Raw genomic sequence first — 7690 nt, 5'->3', positions numbered from 1 at the left:
TCACATTTTAACCTGGTCTGTAACTGTTTCATACGCTCATAATATATATTTTCTTTAACTGTGCACGCAATGTCTTGTATATAATGTATACCCTGTTCATTTATGTAACTGTACTTGTAACCATGTATTATTTGTTTTACTATGTGCTCAGGACATACTTGAAAACGAGGAGGTAACTCTCAATGTATTACTTCCTGGTAAAATATTTTATAAATAAATAATACAGTAATGGGCAAAATGACTATTATCCACATATGGATAATAGTGCATTTGCCCATTTAAAATAAAACATCCACTAGCAGCATTAAATAAAACTTGCACTTACCCCTGCCAGCATGAAGGCCGTCCTCATCCTCATCACCGTCCTTGTCCTCCGTTGCCAGAAACAATACAATAAAAAATACAATCTAATGGCCCCTAACCCCTTAACCACCTTAACGGTTATTAACCACTATAGTAATTAAGGGGTTAATGCACACTCCTCCGCAATCCATGAGGGAGACCTAACCACCCACCCGGACTCAATATACCCATTGATTGGTACAGGGGTAAATCATGCCCATATAATATGGGTATAGGCCACTATAGCAGTCAATGGGCAACCTAATCAAAAAGCATGAAGGCCAAAAATACACAATGATAAAATATATACACAAGCACCTAAACACCCTAAAAATAAAAGAACTAAGAAGCCTAATAATAAGCCACATTAATAACATGTATCTATCTCCAACACAGCACAATAATAAAAAATCTGTTATTCCAAAACATAAGAATACAATTGAATATATACCTAGCCAAGCAAACTATTCAAGAAATAAAACCACTAGACAAACAAGCAATTCAATACATAAAAGCACTAGCCAATAAATCAATTAATTAATAAAACCACTAGCCAACACATCAATTAATAAAACTACTAGCCAACACATCAATTAATTAATAAAACCACTAGCCAACAGATCAATTAAAACCAGTAGCCAACAAAATAAAAAATTAATTAAAAACGCTAAACAATCGGAAAATGAAATAAAAACAAGCCAACCACATTACAAACAATTTAAGCCAAACAATAAACAGAAAAAGAAAAAACAACAATAAATAGAAAAAAGCATTTGCCAAAAAATGCATTGGCTGTCACTGTATTTATCTGTACCCTAAACGGGCACAGATTAATACATTATCAGTCAATGGGCAATGAAAAACATAAAGAGAAAAAAATACAATCAAAAAACCTGTAAAATAAAATTACATACATTCAATATTTTTCTTACCTTTAGAAGCGTTGATCCTTTAATCCCGGCGTTTCAGGAAGCTCATGTACCGCGACGTCATCAAAGTCAATCCAACGCCACCCACCTTGGAAATCCGGAACAGGTAACAAAATTCTTCTTTCTTTTATCTTCTATCACCTTATTCTATCTTTTTCTGTCATTATTTCTTTCTTTTCTTTAATGTTCTATCTTTTGTCTACATCTGTCAAGCCAACCCCATGGTAAGTCCCAAAGGATGTTGTCTCGTCATCTTCTTCTTGTTAAATGAGGCGTCTCAGCCTTATATATGGCCTGTGATGTCACATTTTCAGGTCCGATGGTTCAGCTCCAATCTGATTGGACGTGATTAAATGTATTACTATTGATTTACTCAAAGAACGTATCCAGATGTTCCTGGCTACCTCTCCATATCAGTAGCACTTCATCTATATATCTACGCCAGAGCACCAGGTCCGTGCCATAGCGCCAGATATTAAGATCCTCCCACCAACCCATAAACAGGTTGGCATAGCTAGGCGCTGAACTGTTCCCATGGCTGTACCCTGAATCTGGACATAATGTTTTTCCTGGATCCAAAATATGTTATGCCCAAGTATGAACAAAATTCCCCTGATCACAAAATCTAGTTGGTCATCTTTCACATTTTCATACTTCTTTAAGCTATAAAGTGTGGTGTCACATCCCTGCTGGTGATCTATACATGTACTGTATATAGGGATGCAACGTCACACATAGTCATTATAAAGTTCTCATCCCATACAACTTCATTAAGAAGTTGGAGAACTAGAGTTGTGTCTCGTAAACAAGAAGTAAGTTGTTTCACTGACGGCTGCAACATAGCATCTACATACTCTGACAGATTTTGGGTTAATGACCCTATCCCAGAGATTATTGGCCTCCCTGACGGTCTGGTAAGAAATTTAGGTACCTTTGGTAGGTAGTAAAAGACAGGCATCTTTGGATGCTCTGTCTTTAGATATTCATACTCAGTCTTGCACAATATATCCCTGGTTAGGCCATCTTCCAGGAGATCGTGCAACTGTTGTTTAAACTCTACCATAGGATTCCTTCTCAATTTTTGATAGGTATTTGTGTCACCCAATAATCTTAAAGATTCTTCAATATAATCTTTAGTGCCGAGGCTGACTACTCCTCCCCCTTATCGGCGGACTTAACCACTATATCGTTATTTTTGGAGAGTAGCTCAAGAGCTTCTTGTTCATTTTAAGTCAGATTTGTTTTCTACTTTTGCTATCCAGTTTCACTAGATCTTCTTCCACCAAGTCTCTGAAAGGTCTCCAAATATGGTCCCCACAGAAACTGGGATATAATTTGGAAGACTTTTTAAGTGTGGTGTGTTTAAACCCATCATTACTTCCCAAGGTTGCTACAATGGGGTTAGCTCTCTCTTCATGTTTAGACTTTAAGAAGTATCTTTTTAATGTCAATATTCTTATATATTTCTGCGTGTCAATGAAGGTCTGAAACTTCGTCGAATTGTTGGTAGGGGCAAAATGTACACCCTTAGTCAGCAGTGCAATGTCATTCTATTTTAATACTAAACTACTGAGATTAAAGATTCCTGTAACCCTCTTTGATTCATCTTCCTTCTCAAATTCACCTTTCTTCTCTGTCAACATTTGTAAGCTTGCAGCAAAACATCTCCATTTTTTTAGTCTACCGATTTTTGCCCGCTATTATATTAAACAAAATTGCAATGCAAATTGACTTAATGCTTTTTTTTTTCAGAAAGGCCAATCTTGCACGGTTTGCAACTTCATGCGAACGGTTCCCACATCACTACTCATGGCTGTCTGTCAGGAGAGAGCACTGGAAAGAAACCGCACGTGCAATTCCAAGTTTCTGCAATAAGAGTAATTAGATCAAGCCTGCGTGGTGTTCTTTCATCAAGCAGCAGGACACACTGCAAAGGAGTTCCGTTAAAGAGAGCAGCTGGTGAACCGATACCTTTTACATATGCATGCCATCATATTCATAACAGAGGAGGGGGACTCCCTCTTCTGTTCACAGCAGCAGGGCCAGGAACACATGATATCTACACGAGAGATCACATGATTGAGGGGCCAGAAAGGTCGGTGGCACCCCAATGCCAAGGACATTCCAGGACAGAAAGGGTCAAAATGCTACAGAAAGTATTACATGGCAGATTGCCAGCTAAAAAGTAGTGGTACTGGGTCTGTTTCAGAGAAATTATAAACCTGTTGACCAAGAGGGCAAAGGTGTTTAACCCTCATTTTAGAAAGGGTTTTTATACAATATTTAGGGATACAAAATAGCAAATAAAAATAGCACTTGTGAGCACATTCATATGTATCCGACAGGTTCACATCTGCCTTTCCCCATTATCGCTTATCTTATCTTCCACTGCAGACAGGGATTCTGGGAAATGAACACTCACAGATAGAAATAAAAGACTATTATGAACCGGACTGCAGAGGGTTTTGAGGTAGAAAACGCTGAGATTGACGTTTCACGATGACATGGTGTTGGGTGAATATTACTGCACAAGGGGTATGGATCACGGAAATGATTATATATTTTATAATATATTATACTGTATATTCATTTTGGTCCATGGAAAGGTTCAACAATTCTACAGGACTTCTTCAGGATCCAAGGGCATATGTGTCTGTAACAGGACAAAAGCACAGATTTCCCCCCCTCCTTACATTGCGGAGGTTCATATTTACTTATGCTGCCAGCGAAATCATATTCTTTTGTTTAATGATGGCAATAGCAACCCTTATTATTTAGAAAGAAAAAACAATTCAGTCCATGGATTATAGAGCGTATGAATAATAGTGCCACATGAGGGTTAAAATGTCAATAATTAAAGGTTATTAATTAAATGTACTGATAATATATGTTCTTCCATAAGACTCCACAGGATACTGTTAGTTAATGGTAACCCGAATTAGGACTGTCTCAGAATCACTTACTGTATATTCAAATATCCATATACTGAGTTACAGTACTTCTTATTAAGAGATACATCTTGTACCTATAATAGTGGTGAGAATAATATGATTTCCACTTACCCGCAGGTATGTTCACTTAAGAGTTGAGTTTCCACCTGTTAACACCAACCTGAGGGACCACCGAAGCCCTCATCATGGTACTGAGCCATAGTGATTCTAACACCTGTCTATTTGCCTACAAAAATAGCAACACTTTATTTTTTTTACTACCTTTATTATTTACAATTGTCCTTTAAAGCTGCAGTTCAGTCAATATCCTGCATGTGTGTTTTTTTAATAAATCAGTTCTGTAGGAAGAAAAAATACTTTTAGCATTTTCTGTTTTAAAAAAAACAACTTTGAAAGACCAATTTTCTTGTATTCTATTTTAACAGCCATTTGCTAAGGCACTGCCCCTTCATGTCCTGTCACAAGCTCTGGCACACCCCTTTGTCAACCCTGCCCTCCTTCTAGCACATGTCAGTGCAGGAGTGCTCATGAATATTCATGAGCTTCCACTGAGTGACAGAGGCAGAATATAAACATATGCCAGCTCTAATTATGTCACCAAATTTCGCCTATCAATACATGGAGAACGAATTGACCTGCAGCTATACAGTTCTTTAGGTAATTAGAGATTGCACACATGAAACTATTGAAGTAAAAAAAAAAAAAAAAAAAAGACTGAACTGCAGCTTTAAGGAGTTGCAGGCACTCACTGGTTAGGTTATTCACAGTTAGTATCATTCTATGGTACTTTGCAGTGATACAGTATATCAAGTAATTCTAGCCCTGTTTACATGCACTTTGTTTCTTAACTCAGTGAGTAAAGACACTGACTGGCACTGAGTTTAAAGCAGGGGAACCTGGTTCAATTCCTGGTGTTGGCTCCTTGTGACCTTGGGCAAGTCACTTTACCCCCCTGTGCCTCAGGCACCAAAAACATAGATTGTAAGCTCTACGGGGCAGGGACTTTGTCTGCAAAATGTCTCTGTAAAGCGCTATGTAAAAAACTAGCAGCGTTATACAAGAACAAACAATTATTACTAGTATTATTATTATTATTATTATTATTAATAACCACTGCACTGCCACTGCGGAAACAAGGCATACTGAGCCTCCATTGATTTCTATGGCAGTTTTTAACCCACCTGCCAAGCAGCGCCAGATATTTACAACACTTTCCTGTTTGTGATAATGTGTTGCCAATATTCCCAGCAGTTTGTGCTGCAAAATGTAACAATAGGCAATGTACCTTAGAATAGGAGAATATATTGTAGCTGCTGAGTTACACTGACTGAAAGATTGATTGAAACCGAAAGGTGGCCATTTAGTGAACCCTGGTAAGCAGGATCTTTGCTGATCGATCACAGGAGTGTGAATCAATCCACAACTTGGACAATTTATTTTCAATAAAGGTATGTTTTAATTTTAAGTACCGCTTGTATTGCCTCTTTAAATCAGGAATGCCATCTTTTCACTAAAGGGCAATATAAAGATATAAAGTATACCTCTTTTTCCCTTATTATAGATATACTCACCCTCTAACCACGCTTAGCGCGTGTAACAGTAAGATACATTGAAACATTGTTTCTGCTACAGGCTCAGTGTTATTACCATCTGTTCTTAACCCCATTGCTGCTACAGGGAACCTGCACTAAAACTGATTAGAAAAGGCATTGAATTGGATAAAAAAAAAGGTTGTAAGTATTATCTAATCCTGTACTACAGAACTGATTTATTTAAAAGACACATGTAGGATATCGCTTGGATTGCTCCTTTAAATTACTGGTGTTTAGTTATCAAAGTCATAGAAACTGGGAAATATGGATTTTCACCGCAGATTAGAACCACTAGGCCAATTTACTCTGCCCATGTCCCTGTCTGTTAGTAAAACCTCAGTCCCTATTCCATCCTTGACATTCTTCCGCATCTAGGGTGGAAGTCTCTAGTTCAGGCCTGCACAACTCCAGTCCTCGAGGGCCGCAAACAGGTCTGGTTTTCTGGATATCCCTAGTTATCAGTCTCCCTGCTCCAAAACGGGCGCAAACTGCCTCCGAATAAACCAGCAGTTTCCTCCCGGAGATGAACTGCGCTAATTTCAGCTCACGGGACCCCGATGTCCCTGAGATACTTCCTTGTATTTAAATCCCCTGCATCATGTGGGCCAATAGGAACCCTCCACAGATGACGTTGCAGCTTCCTATTGGCATGCCATGTGTGTGGGGGGGGGGGGGATTTAGACGGCCATTTTGTTTCCCCTGTTTCCAGCTCTACATTTACATGTATGTATCTCAGGAACCAGAGAGTTTCAGCTTTTCGGACCCCACCAAAAAAAAAATTGAGTGGGAGGAACTTCTCCTTTTAAGCTAAGGAAAAAAATCCCACTGTAAAACCATAGAGTGGATAAGAGGAAGTGGTTCTCCTGGTGTAAGTCGCTGATGTACAGTATCCATGGACTGTCCCGAGTCCTTTGTACCATCACACTTCGTTCACAGCTTGTAGTAGTAACAGTTTGAGTAGCTTGTTCCTTAAATAGTAGCAATGTGTTTTTGTATCTCCTTCTCATTGATTACAGTCAGTAACTAAGCACTCACAAGTATGGTCACTAACTACTACACTAGGGTGATTACACCTTCAGGGTGTCATAATAACACAGAATATCACAGACCTGTCAACTCTCACAGATTTTCCAGGCGTTTCACTGATACAAGTGAGAAGAGTCAGTCTCACTGATGTGTAGCATGAGCAGTCTCCCTGGTACAAGTGAGAAGAGTCAGTCTCACTGATGTGTAGCATGAGCAGTCTCACTGGTACAAGTGAGAAGAGTCAGTCTCACTGATGTGTAGCATGAGCAGTCTCACTGGTACAAGTGAGAAGAGTCAGTCTCACTGATGTGTAGCATGAGCAGTCTCCCTGGTACAAGTGAGAAGAGTCAGTCTCACTGATGTGTAGCATGAGCAGTCTCCCTGGTACAAGTGAGAAGAGTCAGTCTCACTGATGTGTAGCATGAGCAGTCTCACTGGTACAAGTGAGAAGAGTCAGTCTCACTGATGTGTAGCATGAGCAGTCTCACTGGTACAAGTGAGAAAAGTCAGTCTCACTGATGTGTACAGTAGCATGAGCAGTCTCACTGGTACAAGTGAGAAGAGTCAGTCTCACTGATGTGTAGCATGAGCAGTCTCACTGGTACAAGTGAGAAAAGTCAGTGTCACTGATGTGTAGCATGAGCAGTCTCACTGGCACAAGCGAGAAGAGTCAGTCTCACTGCTACAAGTGAGAAGTCAGTCTCACTGATGTGTAGCATGAGCAGTCTCACTGATGTGTAGCATGAGCAGTCTCACTGGTACAAGTGAGAAGAGCCAGTCTCACTGGTACAAGTGAGAAGAGTAAGTCTCACTGATGTGAAGCATGAGCAGTCTCATAGACTTCAATGAA

Source organism: Ascaphus truei, chromosome 2, assembly GCF_040206685.1.
Source record: "Ascaphus truei isolate aAscTru1 chromosome 2, aAscTru1.hap1, whole genome shotgun sequence".
NCBI classification, from domain to species: domain Eukaryota; kingdom Metazoa; phylum Chordata; class Amphibia; order Anura; family Ascaphidae; genus Ascaphus; species Ascaphus truei.
Note: the sequence above shows the minus strand (reverse complement) of the source record.